The sequence below is a fragment of the Equus przewalskii genome, chromosome 28 (assembly GCF_037783145.1).
Source record: "Equus przewalskii isolate Varuska chromosome 28, EquPr2, whole genome shotgun sequence".
Taxonomy (NCBI): Eukaryota; Metazoa; Chordata; class Mammalia; order Perissodactyla; family Equidae; genus Equus; species Equus przewalskii.
The window spans coordinates 15151676-15176037 of NC_091858.1; the positions used below are offsets into that span (position 1 = coordinate 15151676).

The window sequence follows — 24362 nt, forward strand, 5'->3', positions numbered from 1 at the left end:
TAAACTCTTGAATGATTTTACTTCCTCTTGCACTCTTAATTCAAGGTTTTGCTGAAATGGTTGAACACAGAATTTCGCTTAATATTTGCTTCTTTGTTTATTTGTTTCTTTTCAGGGTCCACATGTGGGACTGACATCATATACTCTATCCTTATCCATTTATATATAATGACATATTTATAAGACCAATGCATTATTCAACTCTAATTCTTTCCTGACTTTACCTTTCCCCATCTTGAAGTCTCTGTTTCAGTTCACTTGGTCTTTGGAAAGGTCCTTTTCTCGAGTATTTACCTCAGATGGGGTACACAGTGATTTATTCTCTGAATTAATGTATGTCCTTGAATATCTTCCTTTTGCCTTAACAGCTAAACAATGGTAAATGCCTAGTATAGCATTCTTGGAGGTTTCTTTCAGTTGCCTAAAGATACAAGTCCACTGTCCTCTAGCTTCCTGTGTTGCAGATAAGAAGTCCAAAGACAGTCAAAAAGGGAAAAGCCTGGAAACTTGTTTTACCAGGATATGCTTAATTGTCTGTTTGTCTTATCAATCCAGCCAAGAATTCTGAGCTTTTTTACTCGGAAAACTCAGGTCTTTCTTTGGCTTAGGAAACTTTTCTCCTAAGTTATTTAAAATTGTTTCTTCTGCTTCATATGTTCCTTCTTCTTCTTTTAGAATGTCTGCTATTCCAGTGATAGGTATCCTGCATTCATTTTCCAAATCTCTCGTGATTTCTGTCTCTTTGTGTGTTTTCCTCTGTGATTTGTGATGCTGATCGTCATCAATCTTCCAGGCCACTAATACAAGTCTCATCAGTCACCATCCACCCTCTTGATTCATCTACTGAATTGCTAAGGTTTAAAAAAGCCCTACGAAGTCTTTTTATTTTATTTGTTCTTCTGCAGTTTTGTTCTTAAGCGCTCTTTTTAACATTTATTTAGGAACCCATTTGTCTGCTCCAGCAGGTCTGTTCCACTGGGTCTGATTATTGTATCTATTTGTACTCTCTTTGGGTCTGGACACCTTTAGATACATGATTATTTTTCTCTGTTGGCCAACTGGAGACCTATTTTCTTGTACCAATCTAAAAATCAGGAAACTCTCAGGCCAAGAGGTCTCCTCCCTGTAAGCTTGGTAGAGAGGCTGATCATAGCCCCACTGAGGCACCTAGAGGAAGCATCCCCGCTCTTATGTCACTCTGGGCTCTCCCAGTGCCCATGGCAAGGAAGACTTGTCCCTTTAGGAAATCTTGGCACTTTCAAGTAGGACGGAGTGGACACTCTACCTGCAGGCTTGTGCATGTGTTGATTGACAAGCCCTGCCCCTTTCTCTGAGCTCGCCCAGCTCAGCACCATTTTTTTCTTCAAAGAAAAAAGTGGGGAGGGAGGGTCCTTACCAAGAACCCAAGGCCTCGTTTATATCCACCATAGGTCCTGGCTCCTGAAAGGCAACTCTCTTGGATTTGGGAGTGGAGGGGAAGGGAGTCTCATTTAGATCATCATGTTCTGAAAATCCCCTGCCCAAGGGTTTCTTCTGTAAAATGAGAAGATTTAGGCTAGTGTTAGGTAATACTTAAGAACTTTTGGAGTTCCAAAAACCTATGTCAGAGATTAAATAAGGAAGATTCACAACTATAATTTATGGGATTAGAGTGTGTCCTGAAAGGAACACTGTAGGGCGAGTGCTTTTAAGGAGAGAATGGTTTTCAAGCTGTCATGCTTTTATGAAAAACCAACCAATCTCAAGACAGGAGATTGAGCTTCAAACTGGATGGCAAGATCCTCTGAGTTAAAATCTTTTAATTTTGATCATAAATAGAACATAAAATGTTTTCTCCCCATAACTTAGAACAGAGCTTCCAAAACTTTATTGTACCTACAACTCATCTGGGGATGTTGTAATGCAGGTTCTGATTCAATAGGTCTGAGGGAGGGCATATTTTCTACCAACAGGGACACTGATCCTCTGTGGCTCACATTTCAGTAGCGCGGCCTCGAATATTTGTAGTGGTGAGTAGACCTCTGGTGGCCGTTTAGAAATGTACAATCATTTTGTCATACAACTGTAAATTCGTTTTCTGAGAAAGTTAAAAACATATCCTCCAAACTGATATATCTCTGATATGTATAGGCAAAGCCAACACAGTTTATTAATTTGGACTCTACTAATCTGCAATTTGGTGTCATTCCAGATGGACCATATTGCCAGTGGTAATCAATGAAGGAACGTTTAGTCGCTGAGTGCTATGGCACATGCATTTTTTCCAAAAAAGGAAAAATTAGAAACCAATGTAGTAGTAGCTTTTATACAAATAACGAATGCCTTACAAATGTCTCTATTTTATTATATTTGATTTTGAAAAATTTTTAAATTTCATTCTCCTATCCTTGTCAAGGGCTGCCATAAATTACCTTTCTTATAAAGTGTTCTCTGACTCAGGCCCTTTTGTGAATCAGACTAGCCTACTCTTTAATTAGGAAAAAAGAGGGCAGTTTTATAGTTGTTTGTAATTTCTCAGTCTTTTGGCTCTTCTCAGTCTGTGCTTCTCAAACAGAAAATAAGAAGTGCTGTGCTGTTTGGCTAACTATTGTCAGTGGCTCAGATTAAACAAAGAATCTATAAACATTTGAAAGGTATTCAATTTCGGAAACTATTTTTTTCTATTGTTTTTTTTTTCTAGCTGCAAGTATGTTTCTTATTTTGAGTGTCAATAGACATATTTCCTGGTTTTGCCATGGTAAATAGATAAATGTTCCAGGAATCATCCATTTTTTTTTTTTGAGACAACAAAATTAATATCACTCTAGGAAGGAAGATAAACATCCTATACCAACAATATGCTTATTCTCAAACTTAAAGCTCATCTAATTGAAACAAACTTGCAAATTGATATTAATATCAACTTGATATTGATATAAACCTCTGGCCTCATGTACAGCCCACTATCGCTAGTCCTGAGTAGTCACTGGAAAACAGTTCATTGGCTCATGGAAATTTTCTGGAGTTTGGTTATGTTCCAGTATCCTCGTATTTGGACACCAAATAGAACCCCAAAGCAGGCCTGTTTCCTTTGCAGGCTTCCATAGTATCATCATATCCTGAGTTATACAGGTCTTACATATTGCAGGAAGTTATATATGTTTATATATTCAAATCTTTTATTAATCAGTTTTATAAAAACATCTAGAGTTATTGTAACTAATGACTTGGTCTTGGCAGTGATTGAGAGAACTGTCTATTGTAGGGGAGGAAGACATTTCCTCTACCATCTCTGGGTTCTTCTGGCCAGAGAACGAATTAAATTCACATGAGACAGAATAACAGGGGAAAATTAAACAAAGCTTTATAACATGTATACATGGGAGAGGCTCAGGCAAGCTGAGCAACTGGCCAAAATGGCTGAAGCCCCCACCTTAAATATCATCTTCAGCTAAAGACAAAGGAGGATGTTGGGGATGGAGGGGGAGTGGATCATGGGAGATTACCACACAGGTACAGTAAACAAATGCAGATTTAAGTCCTTGCCTTTGGCATTGATTAAGAGTTTCTAGAGATAAGGTCATCCCCACTTCATCCTGGTACAGAGAGGGAAACACCTTTACAGATGGAGATTTCCTTTACAATGTAAATGTCTCTTAACAAAGGGTAAGTAAACTCTGCTTCTCAGAGTTACTTTCCTGTCTGCAGTTTATTAAAAGTAACCAGCCCCAAATAATCCTCAGGCCAAAGAGACATATCTTGGGGTGGCCAATTCCAGGCCCCCACACTATGTAGACATTTTAAAGGCTCCTGTTCTGGGATTTAGGGGTAAAAGAGGCTTTCTCAGTAAAGGTTTGGTGGTAAGTGCAAGTAAAGGGTTAATTACAGATATTTCTATATCCTTAGAGTCTCCAAAACCACACAAAATTTCATATGCATCTCTGACTCAGGGATCAACACGTGGTTCATACATATAACCGGACATCACTGGTAATGGCCCTGCTAACCTTTAGTTTACTAAATGAAAAGAAAAACTCTATTCCTCTACTCTCTACTCACAAAAGTCCTGACACCAGATTCATGTGTTTTTCCCACATCAGCCAATTCTCTGACAACAACTGAGTGTCCTGTAATTCAACTCAGTTCTCACACTGTCCACCTGGAGTTAGCATCAGATCCCACAGGTTAAGGGCTCAATCCCACAAGACTGACTCCACTTCAGAGGCTGATCTTAAGTATGGGTGCCCAGGTTATCCACACTTCTGTTCACCTTGAATACAAATTGGGGGTTCCAACGATCCCCTCCTCAGATTCAATAATTTGCTATAATATCTCACAGAACTCAGGGAAATGCTTACTTATTTTTATCAGTTTATAATATAATAAAGGATATGAAACAGGATAAAAATGAACAGGCAGATGAAGCAATATATAGAGCGAAGTCCAGAAGGGTCCCAGGCGCAGTGCTTCTGTTCCCATGGAATTGGGGTGTGCCACTCGTCCTACATGTGGATGTGTTCACTAAATCTGGAAGCTCTCCAACACTGTAGATGAGGAATTTTTACAGAGGCTTGATTGATTATTAACTCCATTTCTGGCTCCTCTCCCCTCCCTGGAGGATGGGGAGTGGAGCTGAAAGCTCTAAGCTTCTAATCGTGGCTTGGTCTTTCTGGTGACCAGCGCCAATCATGAAGCTATCCAGTAACCCACCAAAAGTTGCCTCATTAGAACAAAAGAGGCTCCTCTCATCCAGGAAATTCCAAGGGATTTAGGAGCTCTGTGTCGAGAACTGGGGTCAAAGGCCAAATAATAGGATGAAAGATGCTCTTAGTACCTTCCTCACTTAGGAAATTACAAAGCTTTTGGGAGCTCTGGCCAGGAGCTGAGAATGAAGACCAAAATATACATTTATTGTTATAACACAATAGCACACTAACCTTAACAGCGTCATTATATTTTAAAATATCTGCTACAGAAGTTAAGCAGGTGAAAGTTAATCACGCCAGCAGCAGGTCTTGCTTACCTGCAGTTCATAACATTCCATTACAACAAGGTAGAAGGAAGGAATAAAACCTCAATTGACGTCTACGAAAATTCAAGACATCGTTTATTTTACATTTTAAAACCTAGTTTATTTCTTTCTAAGTCTAATTTATTCTCCCTCTTGTCTTTCATTTCCCTTTTGTGGAGCTCTTCTATAGAGTGAGGCAGAAAACACAAAGTAATAATAATTGGAGTAAACGTTCAGGCAGAAATTGGACGCAGATAGTTCTGAACATCAGCCCTCTGCAATGAGCAAAGGAAAACAGTAAAGAATCAATATTGGGGGGCCGGCTCGGTGGCCCCTTCCAATTTGGCTGCTTGGGGTTTGCAGGTTTGGATCCTGGGCACAGACCTAGCCCCACTCATCAAGCCACACTGTGGCGGCATCCCACATAAAATAGAGGAAGACTGGCACAGATGTTAGCCCAGCGACCACCTTCCTCCACACACACACACACACACACACACAAAGTCAATATTGGCTAAAGCAAATGTGTTTTGCTACCAAAACAGCCGGATCCCACAAAAAAACTAAATATCTGTGTTCTCTCATACCTGTGATCCCCACTATGACAACCCCAGAAGTCATTTGAAAAATGGAAACTGTTATGGGACCTGTGAATTCAGGAGTAGGGTAACAAAAGAGGTGAAAAATAAGGTACAGCTGAGGGTAGACTTGGGGAGATCCCACCTCCCAGGACGGAGTGGCTTACACCACTGAGACTTCCTGGACTCCAAATATTCAATATTTCACTTTGTACTGTTACATTTATTTACCTCTAAAAACCAGAAACACATTTAAGATATAAGCTTAAGGCTTAAATGGGTATTATTAATTCACACATGAGATGGAATCAATTCAATCAGATCCCTTTCCTCCCACTTCTTCAGAACCTGGAAGGAATAGCATCCTTCGTAGGGCAGAGGGAAAGGAAGAATGAGATTCTCCACGATAGAATTCTCTTCTGCAACTGCCTTCCTGGGTCAGAGGGGTTGGGAAGGGGCAGAGGAATGGGGCTTCCAGTGCTGGAAGTGGTGGTGCAGTGTACAGACAGGTGAACACTGAAAGGAGATCCCCGAGGAATGCAAAGTCAGAGCCAAAACAAACATTCTAAACTGGGTCAGCAATCCCAGGGGCCAAGCAGTGAGTGGAAACTAAGGTAAGGTGCCAAACGGGCTAGAAAAACAAAATAAAAGAAGTGAACTGCCAAGTGAGAGTATCAGTCAGGAGCCAAGGAGGCAGCTTTTTGAGGTCAGGCTGACCGCATTTAGAAGAACTAAAACAGTTCAGAACTAACACCAACTCCACCACCATGGCTTTCTCCTGTAGAGTTTCCCTAGATTTGCCTGGTAGAAGGCTCTGAAGAAGTCCTGAGCTTGCATTTCTAAGATGAAGGGGCTTCCCCTTGTACAAGGATTCATTACTGGAGCTCTTGTTGGGATCCAATATTCGGGGTCAGTTGTTGGAGGATGGGGTGGTGTAGCAGGGATCTGTGGAGCATGGTGTGGATGTTTACAGAAGAGGGAAGCTGGAGACAGAAAGCCATGGTGATGATCGTCTCTGACAGCTTGAAGGGCCCAAGTGCACCTCCGGTGCGTGGTCTCTAAGATGCTGGAGGAGATCCAGGCATCTTCCATTGAGATGCCCGCCTTTAGGGATGAACACCTATCAGTTCATGACTTATTTTGACCTTAGCATACTACAGGGTTTTCTAGAGGTCTTTCCAGATGTCACAGCTCGTCCAGCTCCCAGGTACCTGTCAACTGCCAGCCCTGTTGTTATAGAACGGGATATAATATTTTGGGGGAAAGGAGTACAGTAGATTGTTATAGCAAATGCCACAGATTTGAGGTGAAGGCACCAGTTATTTTGGCTTCTGTAACACTGCAGAAACTTCCCCCATTGTCCTTTTGCCAAGTTAATGTTGATTAATTATTTATATTAGTAACAAGCAATTGACATGTGATTCTCACTGAATCCTTCCCGCACTCTATAGCGGGTCCTCCTCAGCATCCCTGATCCCTTTCTTCTATTCCACAGAACCCTAATTCTGTTCACTGATCCACCTCCCCAAGCCATGCGCTCCAGGAAACTCACCTCACGCTCAGGGTTAGGGTGGCCCCGATTTGTCTGAGGGTCCTCCCATTCCTTTCCCAGTTTCTATTTCAGGAATGTGCATATGACCAAATTTTGGCCAAAAAGACTTGGGAAGTGTGCCAGAGGTTCTGGGAAGTGTTTTCTCACTCCTAAGAGAGAGCCATGAGAAGAAGGAGTTTCTCTTCTTTCTCTATTCCACGTTGAACCTTAGTCTAATTCCTGGAATCTTGTTACTTGCCTGAGGTTGAAGCCTACATGGGGAGGAGGTGGGGGGTGATCAATAGACACAGAGAAATGCAACCAGAGTGCTGATATAGTGTCCCTGGGGCAGGCTGCCTTTTCTATGAGATAATAAATCTCCTTATTGTTTAAGCTGGTTTAAGTAGGGGTTTCTGCTTATTACAGTCAAATCATCCTACCGATACATAATACAAGACAGACATTCTTTCTCCCTGTTCTACAGATGAGGAAATTGAGGCTTAGGGAGGTTAAGATATGCTTCCAAAGTTACACAGCTCTTTAGGTAAGGTCAGGGTTTGAACCCAACGTGACCCAATGCCTAAGCCTGTTTTCTTGACACACACGACTCAGAGCCGCTGGTTCACATGGTCAATCTGACTCTTGAACAGAATGTCATAGGCTGTGGACATGGATGCAGAGGGCTTTGATTATCCTAGGGGCTCCCAATCCAGGGTAGCTGACACCCTGTCAGTGCACATGTCCTGGAGCTGGCCTGGGGAGGATGACGCTTTTGGAGACCCCGGGCAACAGGAAGCTGGAATTTACCTGAGAACAGAAGAGGAGTTGGAATAGAAGATTAGGAATCTCTCTACGTTACATAAAGACTCCTGTTCATCCTTCATGAGTCACCCTCACTGAGAGAGTGTTTCCTACATCCAAGGCTTGGCCGATCACTGTATTATATTCTCTCATCGCACCCTCAACTTCTTGTACTTATTTCAATTATACTTAAGTAATAGCTCACTGTCTGTCTTCCCTGCAGACTATGCATTCCTTACGTTTCCGAGCTTCCTTTCCTCTAAGCCCACCTCTGCCTCAGCCATTTATTTGGTTTTCACCCCAGGTGACATGAGTGCATCAGTCAAAACAGACAGGACATCTATGGGGAAGGGGACAGTCCTCAATGCAGTGCTGCATGTAGGCAGGGGAGTGGGTCCCAAGGTCACGCTGCTGGATGCCTGAGGGTCTAGAGAGAGCACACCACTATGAAAGAGAAAGAAAGTAAATGGAAGAATCAAAGATAAACCTCATCTATCTCAAAATTTGGGCTGAAAAATCCATATGTAGAAAAGAAGGAGAGGCACTATACAACCTCTTTCCATAATGACAGACAGACAGACACACGGAAAGGACTTGAGTCAGCTCTTTTGTTACTACCATCAAGTTACATATGATTTTCTGGACTGGTCTGAAAACTTAACTATCATTTATAATTTAGTTCTTACTGGAAAAGACTTTGAGAGTATCCGAAAATATGTACGACATATGGACTTTTAGTAAAACACAATTGTTACTTGTATTGAAGCGATTTTTCTTTTTGGGCGATTTTGGCTCCTTCTAAAGTCACGTGCATTGCATGGAAACTAGCAGGTGCTCAATAAATAATCATTGAATAAAGGAAAAAAATTGAACATTGCTTATACTTTATTTCTATGCAGAAAATAAATAGAAAAAAATTAGTTTATTTTAGTACAGAATGTATGTAACTAAGGCTATCGCTGCAGTGGAATTCCCTTCAACAAATATCAGTTGAAGAAGAAGAAAGAAAAGCTGAAGCTTTCCTTGAGCTTAAGGAACCTTGAAGTTGTTAGAAGCAAAAGGAGGGGATAAGAATGTAGCCTGCCCAAGGCCAGCTTAGGGCCTGCTTTTTCTCCCTTCCTTCATCATTAATAGGTATGTATTTAGCAAAGTACTTGAGTACTTTGCTAGGTATCACAAAGTATACCTAAAGAGGTATAATACACAGTTTCTGTAGGGAAGAAACACCAGAATCACACTGACTCTTAAAGTCAGAATACAATCACATTATTCTCCTGCTTAAAGACATCCCATTGGCCACGTGATAAAGAGAACAATCTTTAGCTTGCATGTCTACCGAACTCACTAGACTCTTCTCAAGTCGCTCTCCCCCCAACTTTCTGCCCTTCTGCCTGACTGGTCTTTCAGTCTTTGAATGCCTAATTTTCCTGTCAACACAGAGTGTTGTCCGCCTGAATTGACCTCCCTCTGTCCCTTTACTTTGCTAATGCACACTCATCCTTCAGAGTTCAGATCAAATCCGCTTATTCAGGAAGACCTTCCGGAATCCCACAGACTGGGTCCAGTTGCCCTGCCATGCCTCTCATGCAAGCTCTATGCCTTTTCCAAAGCACTTATCCAAAAAGTAATTGGGCAATTATATGTTTAATGTTTGTCTCCCCTCTAGAATTCAAACTTGAGGAAAGCAGCCATGATTTTCTTATCCCTGTTGAATTCCCACAGCCTAAAGTAGCGCTTTGTACATTTTTGTTGAATAGGTGAATGAATGAATGTTAAATACAGTTATCCACTCATCCTCTCCTATTTGTATCATCTTTCCTACTCAAATTTCCATTGTGGGTTTCTTATACTCCGTTTATCCCATAAAAGTCAGAGTTGTTTAGGGTTCTGCCCTGAGTCCTTACTTTTCTCTCTTTACATGGCCTTCCAGTGAGATCCCATGGCATCAATTACCATCCTTATGTTCACGACTCCAAAATATACATCTCCTGCCAAGATTTCTCTCTAGGATTCCCCATCCTCAGAACAAGTGTCTCCCAGACATCCTCCTGTTGACCTCATACAAGGACCTACACTTCCATCTTGATGCAAGCCGCTTTGTAAACACCTAGTCTAGTTACCTCCATAATTTTATTTCTTACTCTCTTCCCAGACTTTCCGAACAAATGGCAACTCCTGAATGCAGTCTCTTCTCCTTTGTCAATGGGCCTTTGCACAGCTGCATTCAAAAGCACGAAGAGGAGTTGTAGAAAAGATGGAATGCAGGCTTTTTCATAGGGAAGTAACATGAGGAAAGTACTTCAGGGAGATTTATTTCACTTTTCTGAAATCTCAAGTATTGTATTTCCACCGAAGACTTGGAGGATGAAGTAGAGTGCAATATTCATAAAGTTTGCAGAGACTATTCATAAGCTTTGAATTGAGGAGAAACAGTGAATCAGAAAAATAACAGAAGGCTAATTAAATTAAATAAGGGGAAAAGTAGAGTACTGCAAAAAGGGGAGAAACTTAAGATGAGAAAAAGAACACTGGCGATAAGTAAGCATGGCTATCAAACAACAAGAAAAAGAAAATGGAGTCCTAGTGGAAAATACCTTTAAATCAGCATTACAGAACAACACGTTCAAAGCGAATTTGCTTCTAATTGTTCAAACTCTGTAAAGGGAGCATGGAGGGGAAACTAATTGTTGTGGAAAGATCCCTGGAATAGGAGTTTGAAGACAGAGATTCGAGTCCCAGCGCTTCTGTATAAAACCTCAGTAGAATCGGAGACCTTTAGACTCGCGAGAAAGCTTAGAGATCATCCAACCCAAACTTCTCATCTAAGGACAAGGAATTTGAGCCCACAAATGATGGGACCTCCAAAGTCACACACCAGGATGTAGCAGAGAGAGCATCCTCCACACCTGGCTACCTCATAGACTTCTCAGACAAAATATGTGAGGTGCCATTTGTAAATAAACTTTCAAGAATGCCGTTTCAGTGGAAGTAGTCAAAGGAGCAGCTGCTGGTAATCCTCATTTAGGAAGCCACAATGATCAAGTTAGAAATAGCTATCATCATCAAAATAAACAATTTGATCTATTCTACTTGTAAAGAGCTGTTAGAGAGTTTAGACAGGGCCTAAAAGAGAGCCAGAAAACTGAGGAGTAAGTGGTGGAATATGAAACTCTGAGGAATAGCTAGGAACTCTTATTTCTTCAGTAGATATTTATTAGGCATTTATTAAGGCACTGAGGTAGGTGCTGCTAGGGATTCAAAAATGGCGGCCCTCAATGGCATGTCCAAGCTAGTAAGAGGAGGCAGACATGTAACAAATACATTCACTAATGCGGCATTCTGGTGTGACAGAAATATGTTGCAGGCCCAATGGGGACCCCAAGGAAGAAAGGGCAAAGTCTCCCAGGGGAGATGAGCTCACAGCAGTGATTGTTAAAGCAGAAATATGTGGTGCTGAGGAGAGGCTCTTTTAGAGTGAATACAGACCTAGTTACAATCAAAATGAGGAGAGAGAATGAGCTTACATTGTAGCATCAAAAGAGGTAGATAATAATTAGGGAAAAGGTCTTTACATTGAAATTTAATCTAGAAGTTATCTGCTGTAAATAATATGGAATCTTCTTTCTGCAAAAAAAAAAAAGGGGGAATGGATTATCATCTCACTGGGATGGTTTAACTATGTTAACTAAAGTTTTCAAGACTCATTCAACTCGTAAAATGCTGGTTTTACAAAAACGCAATTACTTTAAAAATTGACTATAAGCGTGGCTACTTAAGCACTCTAAAAGTAGACATTTAGTGCTTATAAAACAGTGACTCATACTTCACGACGGCTCCTAGAACCTGACTCTTCTCCAGAGCTTTATGGTTATATATGGAAAGTCTTATACTGCCAAACTTGTAACTTACAAGCCGTCACAAATAGGAGCAAAACTATTTTCCAGAGCAAAAATGTATCAACTCTGCCTACGACCAACAGATGGCAGTAACAGTTATGCACCATCATTTTCATTTGAATATAGTTTTGTCCATGGTGTTAGTCATTTGTCTAGTGTGTATCTGCTATGTTTACATTTAGTAATGAGGTACTTTGACGAACATCATTTACTCCATTATCTTCAATAAACGCAAAAACAATAAGGCTGTTAAAAGTGCTTCTTTGAAGAAGCACACAATAACAATGGAAACAACAGTAGAAATAATAGAAAACTCACAAGAAAATTATTGATGCATAAGACATTGTTCTTTGGCTCATAGGAACAATTCTGTTTGACAAAACCACGTGTAAGAACTGCTCAAATCAGTCAATAATATTTAGCAAAAGATTAGGAAGAATACTGAATTAAAAAAAAAATTGAGCATGGCAAGTTTAAGACAAAGCCTAGGAGGTCACGCAAGGTTTCAGCATGGGAAAAGTAGCAAGCCACTATGGCTTGGTGACAAGCAGTAGATGCCAGGCCTCTTCAGATCTGCACAATGTGAAAGTCAGTGGTGCCGTGTCCAATATGGGTGGAGCAGCTGTAGATTTCTACAGGGAGACTCTGTCCCACACAGGGGTACAAAGCTCCGTGAGAGGAGCAAAGGCTGGAATTCAGCTCCCTTTTGCCACCTCAGCTGAGTGACCAGCCTGCATAAACAAATCAATTGCTAGAAAACCCCCTATGACGTATGCGACAGTCATCCTGGAGAGGTTACCTGCCCAACAGATTTTCCTTATAGTTGAAACTGATCCTCTTTGGAAATAGGTACCGAGTAGAAGTTATACTAGTGAAGGGTGGCAGATATGCCACCCCAAAATATGCCACGAGCCATAAGGATTATTTTGAGCTAAAGATGCTTGAAAAACAGCAGGTGCAAGATAGATGCTCTGACCTCCCATTTCCTTCCTGAAAACAGGAGCTGGAACTCCTCTGTGAAAGATGTCCTCTCTATATCGGGGGAAAGAAATATTCTTATCACCAGAGGCAAGGAGTCGAGGCCGAAAGAATTCTGTAAAACAGATCTTGTGAAAATAATTCAAACCTGCCTTTAGCCTCCCCATATAAATATGTTTATATATACATGTAGTTACTTTTCCACAATTGCCTCTCTTTGTTCAACTTAGTATGAAAGCGTTTACCTTTTGCCACTTCTTTGCATTTTCATTTTCTTGTAGAGTCTTCCAAGTACATGTAAAAATAAAATTTGTATGCTTTTCTCCTGTTCATCTGTCTTATGTCTATTTAATTCTCGGTCCCAGGTGGAGACCCCCAAAGCATAAAGGTTTGCCCGATCCTATGTGATTTTAAAGCTCTTAGAAGAATAATTCCTTCTCCTGTTGGATGAAAATGCATTGAGGACCACAGGTATAAACCTCTCTTAGCCTTTAGAGCCTATGGGGGTCAATGTCTTATTAATAGCTTTTGGGGATGTGGTTGGTTATGCACAAATATGGCCCCCATCAGTTCCCTTCTTCACTGCTTGCACTTGCTGCTTCTTCCACTAAGAGGTGGAGTCTATTTCCTTTCCTCTCAAATCTGGCCTGGCCTTGTAACTTACTCCACTTGCTTTGACCTCTGTCCCTGTCAGCATGCAACAGGAGTGAGATTCTGAGATGTCTGAGCTTCTGCTTTCTCCCTCTTGGAAGCCAGCTGCCACGTAAAAATTCCAGCTTCACTGAGATCAACATGCTGTGAAGCAGCCCAAGCCAGCAATGTGGAAAGACCATGTGGAGCGCACCAAGGCACCCTAGCTGATGCCCCCAGCCCATCAGCCAATTGAATGCGGTCACCCAGGTGAGACCATCAGGAAAACCACCCAGTCAACCCGCAGAATCATAAGATATAATCAATTTCTCTTGTTTTAAGCCTTTAAGTTTCAGGGTTGTTCATTTTGCAGAGCCTAACCAGATCAAAAAGAAGAGGAGCTTCTGTGATAAAAGGTATGTGAGACTAGAAACAGAACGAAAACAGATATCCCCATGAGATTCTGTGGAAATCAAAGTGAGTGGCAGGTCAACAAAAATCCAGATGTGAGGTAACAAAGGTGAACAGAAAAAATTTCTAGTAGAACTTCTGAAAATGGAACGGGCTGCATTGTCACTGGAGCGACGAGTCTGAGGACCACTGATATGTGCTGTGGGGAGGGGGTTCCTATACGCTGTAGGAGGTTAGCATAGATCAGGGGTTTCCAAACTACTTTAGCAATGAAACCCAATCTACAAAATTGATAAAATACTATTTTATTAGTAAATTACTTTAAAGTTTAAGGCATTATTTTCACTTGTTAAAAAGGCCATCCATGTGATCAATAAACGCATTTTAATGAAAACAAAGTGCAATGGTAGTTATGTTCCTATCCTCACTATCCACTTCATTTCTATATTTTGTTTTGAATGCACCATATCTAGAAAACTCCAATTAACCTGGAAGTAGACTAAGAGGAGCTCAAGTTCAAGACTTTGCTCCAGCACAAAGCAAAACCCCCAGGACATGGTAGGCACCCGATTAATACTTCCTGAACGTGTGAAAGAGGAGTAGGCTTCAGAAAAGGAGTTCCTGCTCAGGTGTTTTTTTTCCAGAAATAGCCACTTCCGTGGCAGCTAGCTGCGATGAAGACCCTGCCTGCTGGAACTGGCCCCAATCTGAGCATCTGCACTCAGTTGCTTAATTCTGGAGCCACTTACAGGAACATGTGTCTCCTTTATCTACTCAAGTATTAGGAGCTCTCAGCCTCTCTCTCCTGCTTCTTTTTTTTTTCACTAAGAAGGACGGCTTCTGTGGCCTCTTTAAATGTCTCCGGGATGCAGGCATTGGCACTTTATCTCCAGAATAGATCCAGCCTCCTCCCACTGTCCGTGCCAAATTAATCTATAACAACAGAAAGTAAATCAGCGATTGCCTGGTGTCTGGGTGGAGCGGAGGGAAGGCCTGAGAAAAAGTTTAGTGATGAATATGTTTGCTATCTTGATTACGCTGATAGTCTCGTGAGTGTATATATATGGCAACATTTATGAAATTCTACAATTTAAATATATGTAAGTTTTGTGCATCAATAAAAAGAGGTTTATTTGCACCTGCTCACATGGAAAGAGCTCCAACATATATTTCATGTGGAGAAATTGTAAGGCTTATAGAAGTATCTACAGTGTACTTTATTAGTGTGGGTTTATTTGTTTTGTTGAGATATACATATATAGTCTGGTCATGGAATGAAATTTCTGAGAGAATTCACAATATACTGCCAATAGCAGCTCCCTCTGGGTAAAGAGAACTGAGGGATTTTGAGGTGCAGAGGACAAAGACTTTTTCATTTTATACTGTTCTATAGATCATTTGAAAGTGTGCTGGTGTTGATATATTACCTTTATAAAAAAATTCTTTCTCACCAAAAAAGAGGTCTGGAGAGAATTGGGAAGAAAAAAAAAAAAAGAAAGATTTCAAGAGTGATTTCTGCCCAATGTAGGTGGCAGAGTGGTTAGCATTCGACATCTATATAGATATCTGTAAAGCCTGATGATCATGCGTCTTTTGGAATCTAACTTTGTATGTTGCTAAATCAAGAAAATTTGAACATTTATAAAAACTGCTACACTCCTACATACATACTGTGGTGAAGACGGCTATTTGTCCCCTAATACTTGTTCTCCTTTTTTGGTACAGCAATGGAATTCTTAATAGCTCAGGATAATTAAAAAGCTGCCTTTGCCAGTTTCTCTCTCCCTTGTCCCCTCCTACCCTCCTTCTTTCTCCCATCCCCGTCTCTATCTTCCTCTCTGCCCCTCTACTCTCCTTCCCCGCTTGGAGATTTCATGGTTGTCAGCCTTCTTACTGATGACTGAAGGCTCCCAGTGTGAATATCCCAAGAGAAATTGGCATAAATTTCATGTCTGTTTCTACCTACCTGAGAAATTACACAGCATCACGTTTGCCACTTTCTAAAGTTCTGGCCACATTCAAGGGGAGGGGACAATAAATATATGCCACCTCTTGATGGGAGTGTCATGGGATTTGTGGGTATGTTTTAGAACTATGACAAAGACCCTTTCTCTAAAGGCAGCGGAAGCACACACTCTTTTCCTCTTCCTCATCTTTCCCTCCATCCTGCTGCCTGGAATATGCTTTTACAGCCTGGACCACGAGGCCGAGGCCAGGTACTACAGAGCAACAAGATGCCGGGGCTCTGAGTTATGTGACCATCACACTAGCTCTTTACCACCTACTTGGACTCTTTCTTCCATCTTGTTTAAGAAAATGTTATTTCGAGTTTTCCATGGCTCACAGCCAAACCTAATCCATACCGATTAGTAAGGTCAGCAGGAGTAGGCAGTGAAAACCCTAAAAAGATTAAGTAGTTCCAATAATCCTATAAGAATGCAAGAAAAATAACATTCTACTTGCCTACAACTCTTGAAAATTTGAACTTATTTTTATGACTTTGTAGGGTGAAATCTTATAGTCTGCTTTCTACAGGTTGTCATGGGGTCAGCCTTAAAGAACCGGGGTACACTTTTGGATTTGAATTGTACTGTGTCTGGGGTTTGGGGGGGGTGTGTACCATAAGGAAAGTGAAGCCGGGTGCCTGGTACACATGCTCATCTGGGTTATTTTATTAGATTCTTTGATCAAAACTCTCACAAATTCTCAAGTCAGAACACTTTCCTTCAAAGCCAAAAATCACCTCTTAACCCAAAGCAGTGTTTAGCATCATAAATGAGATTTGGGACAGATTTTAAGGGCTGCTTAATATAAGAAATTATTCAAGTGAGGGAATTACATGATAAGTAGTTATATAAATACATATATGAGTAACACACTGCAACCCACTCTCACTGGCATTAACATTTTCCTACGTAAAATATTCATGTAGTCACTTTTTTTGAGAAAAACTTTACAAGGTGCCTGTAAAATTATTTTGCAAATTGTCTGCCCTTTGACCATTTATCTATTGGGGTTTTCCTGTGTTTTACATCTTTTTGAATGAGTTCTTTCTAAATCAAGGATTCTGGCAGAATTAATGCTGTTGCATTTTAATGTCATTCTTCATTGCTAGTCATTTGCAGCAAATTATAAATATTCCATCTTGGATTGCCCAATGTTAGGCATCCTGGTTCCACATGAATAATCTTTTGCTGATAATTGCTAGTGAGGCTTATGGTCTACTGACTTGCTGGGGTTCACAGAGATTTTCTGACTTAGAGCTAATTAAATTGTTGTCTGCTGCTTTTGAAAGTCTGCCACAGACACACGCCTGTCAGTGGCGCAGCCTTTGTGCGGGAGGCCTGAGTTGGATGGAGACAGAAATTTTTCCTAAGTGCTTGCTGGGGGTGGGGGTAGGGAAGTGGGATGGCTTTACAGAGGTTAAGGTTGTGTACATGCAAAACTTAAACTTGAGCACTGATTTTTTTTTTTTTTTTTTTTTTGGTTTTCTGAGATTTTGAAACTACACGTTTAAACTTGCTGCATTTCCCTTCCAGAATCTCTCTTTGAATACAGGTGATATTTAATGATCATCCTGATTGCTTTTAACATATAACTTTGAGGGAAAATTTTAAAACCATATATTTTGCTGAAGGATGGTGAATACATCAATCATTTGGGATAATTTTACCAAAATAAAAAATAGGTTTTTCCATTTAGGATATGACTGAAGAAGCTTTAGAAGTAGAGCTAACTAACTATAATTTGTGTCACACTGAGTCTTTGGTGTCCCTTCACATCAAGCCTTTAGGATTAGAACCGATCAACAAGCCAAGCGGTGGTCTGCAGCCTAGCTGCCTTCTGCCACCAACCGTTTGCGTGGCTTCTTTGTCAGCGGCATGCCATTTAATGTCCTCTGCCTCAGTTTCCTCCTCTGGGAAATGCTGATAGTAATCGTACCATCCCATAGGGTTGTTGTGAAGATAAGGAGACCACATATTCACAGCCTTTACAAGAAAAAGTAAGTGGAAACTATAAGACATTACTGAAAGAAATTGATAACGATGTTAAGAGATGGAAAGAGATTCCATGCACATGGATTGGAAGAATAAACATAGTTCAAATGTCCAAACTACCCAAAGCAATCTACAGATTCAGTGCAATCCCAATCAGAATCCCAATGACATTCTTCATGGAAATAGAACAAAGAATCCTAAAATTCTTATGGGGCAACCAAAGACCCCGAATTGCTAAAGCAATCCTGAGAACAAAGAACAAAGCTGGAGGCATCACAAGCCCTGACTTCAAAATGTACTGCAAAGCCATAGCGATCAAAATGGCATGGTACTGGTACCAAAACAGAGATACAGATCAACGGGACAGAACTGAAAGCCCAGAAATAAAACTGCACATCTACAGACAGCTAATCTTTGACAAAGGCGCCAAGAACATACAATGGAGAAAAGATAGTCTCTTCAATAAATGGTGCTAGGAAAACTGGACAGCCAGATGCAAAAGAATGAAGGTAGATCATTATCTCATGCCATACACAAAAGCAAACTCAAAATGGATCAAAGACTTGAAGATAAGTCCTGAAACCATAAAATTCCTGGAAGATAATATTGATAGTACACTCTTTGACATAAAACTTAAAAGGATCTTTTCAAATACCATGTCTTCTCAGACAAGGGAAACAAAAGAAAAAATAAACAAATGAGAGACCATCAGACTAAAGAGCTTCTACAAGGCAAAAGAAACGAGAATCAAAACAGAGACAACACACCAATTAGGAGAAAATATTAGCAAATCATTTTATCTGACAAGGGGTTAATCTCCATAATATATAAGGAACTCACACAACTGAAAAATAAAAAACCAAACAATCTGATCAAAAAATGGGCAGAGGATATGAACAGACATTTTTCCAAAGAAGATAGACAGATGGCCAATAAACAGATGAAAAGATGTTCAGCATCACTAATCATCAGGGAAATGCAAATCAAAACTGCACTAAGATACCACCTTATGCCTGTTAAAATGGCTATAATCACTAAGACTAAAAATAACAAATGTTGGAGAAGGTGTGGAGAAAAGGGAACCCTCATACACTGCTGGTGGGAATGCAAACTGCTGCAGCCACTGTGGAAAACAGTATGGAGATTCCTCAAAAAACTAAAAATAGAACTACCATATGACCCAGCTATCCCACTACTGGGTATCTACCCCAAAACTTGAAATCAACAATCCAAAATAACATACGCACCCCTATGTTCATTGTAGCACTATTCACAATAGCCATGGCATGGAAACAATCCAAGTGCCCATCTACCAATGATTGCATAAAGACGATGTGATATATATATACAATGGAATACTACTCAGCCAGAAAAAAAAATAAATTCATCCCATTTGCAATAACATGGAAAGACCTGGAGGGAATTATGCTTAGCAAAATAAGCCAGACTCAGAAAGACAAACACCAGATGATTTCACTCATATGTGGCATATAGACAAGCACATGGACAAAGACAACAGTTCAGTGGTTACCAGGGGAAGGGGGGTGGGGGGTGGGCACAAGGGGTGAAGGGGAGCACTTATGTGGTGACAGTCAAGAAATAATGTACAACACAAAATTTCACATTGATGTAAACCATTATGAACTCAATAAAACAAATGAAAACAAACAAACAAACAAACCCCACAAGGTATTCCTTCACACTCAGAGGCTGGCTATCATCAAAAGTATGGAAAATAACTGTCATAAAAGACGTGGAGAAATTGCAACCCTTTATATTGCTGGTGGAAATGTAAAGTGGTTTAGTCACTGTAAAAAACAGTTTGGCGGTTTCTCAAAAAGTTCAACATAGAATTGCCCCATGACCCAGAAATTCCACTCCTAGGTATAGATGCACAAGAACTGAAAATAGGTCCTCAAATCCTTGTACATGAATGTTCATAGCAGCACTACTCATAACAGCTAAAAAGTGGAGACCCAAATGTGCGTCAATGGTTGAATAAACAAACTGTGATGCATATATATGCAATGGAATATTATTCAGCCATAAAAAGAGAGAAGGGAATGATGAATTGTTATTTAATGGGTACAAAGTTTCAGTTTTGCAAGATGAAAAGAGTTGTGGAGATCTGTTGCACAGCAATGTGATTGTACTTAACCGTACACTATAAACAGTTAAGATGGCAAATTTTATGCTGTGTATTTTGCCAAAATTAAGAAAAAAATTTTTTAAGGGAAAAAAAAAAAGTAAGCGGAGCCAGCCCTGATGACCTAGTGGTTAAAGTTCAGTGTGCTCTGCTTTGGTGGCCCAGGTTCAGTTCCCGGGCCCAGAACCACACCACCCATCTGTCAGTAGCCATGCTGTGGCGGCAGCTCTCACAGAAGAACCAGAAGGACTTATGACTAGAATGTACAACTATGTAATGGGAGTTTGGAGAGAAAAAAAAAAAAGAGGAAGATTGGTAATGGATGTTAGCTCAGAGCAAATCTTTCCCAGAAAAAATAATAACAATAATAATAGTAAGTAAGTGTTGGTTGGTACTGTTCATTTTTACTCATCATCATAATTATAGTAATAAAACTCACCTTTATGCTGAGGTTTAGAGTTTGCGAAGTTTTTCACATCTGTTGTTTCATTTGACTTTAACCAATATAATTGTCTTGTATTATTTTTATGTTTTTGTTTTAAAGATGAGGAAACTGAGGTCAGAAAGGTTAAGAATTTTTCTCAAAGTCAAACAGCTATTAAGTGATGAAGCCAAAACTCATCTCGAGCTCTGCTGAATCCAATCTCCCATCTATTTACTACTTCACCCTGCTTTCCCTGTAGTCTCACTGAATGCAGAATTGGAGGAGATGTGAGAAAACATCTATTCCAAGCCCTTAATTATACAGATGGGAAAAATGAGGCCCCAAAAATGAAGACTTCCCCAAGACCACAGCCTTTGGAGAAGACCTATATTTCTTGATTACCACCTAAAATTCTTTTACCACTACCATTTATCAGATAATAGAAATTCCAGTAAGGCACTGAGGCAGTGCTGATAACATTCCAGCATGAAGAATAGGGTTTTCTTTTAGTACCTTGAGAATTTTAATATCATTACTCTTCTGCAAGCCAACTGTTGTGGAATTGCTATAAAAGGCAAATAACATTCTTGCCATCAATGAGTTATTGTCATACCCAGAGATCCCTTTAACTTCCCTTTTGTAGCAGACTTTGGTTTTGTCTCCTAGTCATTTCTCCCTTTCTCATGGGAAACAAGAGTCCCATGGTAGCTGTCCTGTCCCGCTGGCATTGTTTCCATGTTTAATGCTTTCATGAGCCGTGAGGTGTGGGTGAAGTACAATGAGGTCAGTTTTCACAGGTGGCTTCTGGAAGCAAAGAGGACCAAGGACGTGTTGCAGCTTGTAGCTTCCATGGAATTCCATTTCATCTTGTAGCTTCCATGGAATAAGCACATGTGGTTTAGTGGTGGCAATTTCCTTACACAGTCACAGCACAAACAAAGTGCAAAGAATGGGTCACAGCACCTACTCAGTACAAAGAACAGGTATTTCATTTCGTGTGAAATCAGCTCTTCAAGCGTGGCCCTGTGCATTGGGAAATTTAGAAAGGAAGTGGTTTAAAGACAGGAAATACATCTAGCACCTGAAAGCATGAGCTAATTGCTCATTGGAATGGACTCATTTCTGGAAAGGGCTTTTTTTTCCCAGCTCCTCACCAGACCACTCTCCTCTGACTCAGGGGAAGTGCATTTCTTCCGAAAGGCTCCTCCAGGCTCTCAAATATGGCGGCTCCTTGCCCACTCAGAGCCTTCACACACACACACACACACACACACACACACACACACTGTCTTTTCACCTGTAACTCTCCTGCCACACCCGGCTGCTTCTCACGCTCATCAGAAGTGTTTTCCTTGACCACCGTGTCTAAAATAGGTCCCCTGGCCTTGTTCTTCATTCTATCCACATCCTATCTGATTCTTTCACAGAGGGTCACAATCGTAAATGGCTTATTTGTTGTGGTGGCAGGTGTTCTATTTCTCTAGTTAGACTTTAAGGTCCACGAATCTACGTAACATTCAGCTCTCAAATTCAGCGGCTAGAAGGTGCTCGATAAACACGTGCTGAATGAATATATTTGGTTTGGTTCATCAAAGGAATAACTGAGGATAACTAAGATCCTTACTAAAGAGTTCAATTGAAGAACATCTAGAAAAAAATTTAACCAGATGAAATTAAGGTGAGACATTAAAATAACGACTGATGGCTTTAAACCAGAAAGGTAATGTATGAACATTTGCCCTAGTCGTGTAACTCCACTGTGAGAACCCACCTAACTTTTGAAATCAAAGAAATACTGATTTAAATCTACTCCACGTGCAGTGAGAGCTCCGAGTCCCTCCAGTTCTCTCCGGGTTTGGGGGAGGAGGTTGGTTTACAGTGATTTTTGGTCCCCTCTGGATCACCTTCTATTTCTGTAGAATGGTTTAGCTTGTGCATATCTGTCCTGCACATGCGAGCCCATCCTTTGCCCCCGGCTACCACAAACACTCACAGCCCTGCTCTTGCCACCCATTCCTTCTGCAGCAGTTCAGCTCTCTCCTGCCAAGTTAGGAATTTCCGTAAATTATAAGCTACTTGTCAAGGTATTTTTCTCAGCTCAAAATAATTCCATCCCTAAGAGAAGTTCTGGTGCCATTGAAATAATTTACTATTTCACTTTGTTGCATTAGTTAAGGTTCACTTGGTTCTGAGTCATAGAACCCAAATGAAGCTGAGGTAAGCAGGTTAAGGAATTTATCATAAGGATCCTGTGGATTCTAAGGGAACTCAAGGAAATGCTGAATAACCAGGCCTGGGGACAGTGTCTCACATAAAAACACAGTCTCCGAGGATCACAGATAATTCCCACAGAAGGAAAAGTCCACGAGAGCTGGCCAGACAACCCTAGGAATGTCTACGATGTGACGTCTGAGTGCACACGATGTGAGCCCATTTCCTCCAAGAGATAATAGTTCACATGGGTTGTTGACTCCAGAACACTTCAGAGCATACGAAAATCTTGTAAAAAGATAGCTGTTGCTTCAGTTCAAAAACAAATTCCTCTACCATTCAAGTGAGATATGGATGGCAGCGAGAAGAAATAATTCATTTCTAAGCCAATGATTCCAGGAATTATACTGGCCTTTAAAGTGATCACCTTAAAAGCCTAATGTTTCTCCTAACAATGTTGTTCTTTGCACTTTTTGTGCATCCACTATATGCCCCTGTGAGATATGTAATAAATATTTAACTCCTACAAAATTTGAGATAGTTATTATTTTCATTATTTTATAGACGAGAGAATTGGGGCTTGGAAAAGTTAATTTACTTGTCTAAGATTTCACATCTAGCAAATATTAAAATATTCATTCATCTTTCAGGCTTCAAAGACTATGGTTAAAAAGTGTTCTCTTTCTAATATGGAGGATATTTTTCTAAAATAGAAAAAAAACCTCTTGCAGAAACACTATGGCCTTATCCAAAAGCATATTTTTTTGTCTGAATGAGAGAAAAGTCTTTAAGACCGTGGAACCATCCAATTCCCTCTGTGGCTGAGGCGAGTGGCTCCTGTTTCATCTTCAGATGTGGCAGCACCATCTAGTGGCCAAAAAAGGCATAGACCTAGTGAGGGATTTTCTTTTTAAGGGTCACAGGGATTAATTTGGGGCTTCCAATTAATAATAAAATGACCAAATATATTTATCTCCAATCCTTGGAAAAATGTCTCAACAAATACTAAGAAGACAGAAAGAGGACAGAAGGTGGTGACTGACTTAGAACAGAAGAATTTCAGGCCACGCGCCTGCCTGAGGGGTTAGTGATGGAAGTCCTTCTGAAGACGGCCGGAGGGGCTCAGAACTCAGACGCACTCCGATCGGTGAACGGAGGCCTGAGGCGAAGGCCTGGAAACTGAAAAGTCTGTTCACCCTGCTACCCCATGGGAGTCAGGGGTTAACGCTCGGGAAGATTTGATCCCAAGGTGGATCACGGAGACACCAGGCCCCGCATGGATCAGGTGGATAAAGAGAAGGGAAATGCAGGAAAATCCACACCCTGAATGAGGAGTCCTTAACCTCCTTCCCACTCGGCGCCCATGTTCCTTTCTGAAGAGCTGTGGAGGAAAACTCAGCCGTCCAGGAGCCCCTCAGGGAGAAGGCGGCTCTCTGTGGTCTTCTGCGAAGCCAGCGTCAACAGACCCCGCCCTACGCGTTTCAGTGTCTCTCTATAATGTGAATGCATGGCCAAAGTCAGCACGCTTTCCAGGAAAACCACCGACAAGAAAACTGAAGACCAAAACCAGCAAAGGGGAAAAAAAAGACTTAGTGGAAACTCAAGATGCCAGGAGGGGGACAAATGCTATACTATTACGCTATACTTAATAGTATCAGTTAAAAAAAAGAAGAAAACAGAAAAAATAATTCTTTGATAAAAATGGTAACTGAAATAACAGTTCCTTCTTTTGAAGGCTAAAGTTGAGACAACTTCATGAACGTTGAAC

General features: G+C 40.7%; 1 protein-coding gene across 4 annotated transcripts in view; it reads right to left on the reverse strand.

Moving 5' to 3' along the window:
• Positions 1-7723: 7723 nt before the first annotated feature.
• LONRF1 (LON peptidase N-terminal domain and ring finger 1) overlaps positions 7724-24362 on the reverse strand; it is a 67429-nt gene continuing 50790 nt past the window's right edge. For 2 of the 4 annotated variants that reach the window (XM_070598530.1, XM_070598528.1), the window contains exon 13: positions 20883-21406. The gene's annotated coding sequence lies outside the window, so the exon portion shown is untranslated. Of the gene's footprint in view, positions 7907-20882; positions 21407-24362 lie in introns of those variants that run through there. The other 2 variants (XM_070598531.1, XM_070598529.1) reach the window with 2 other exon arrangements.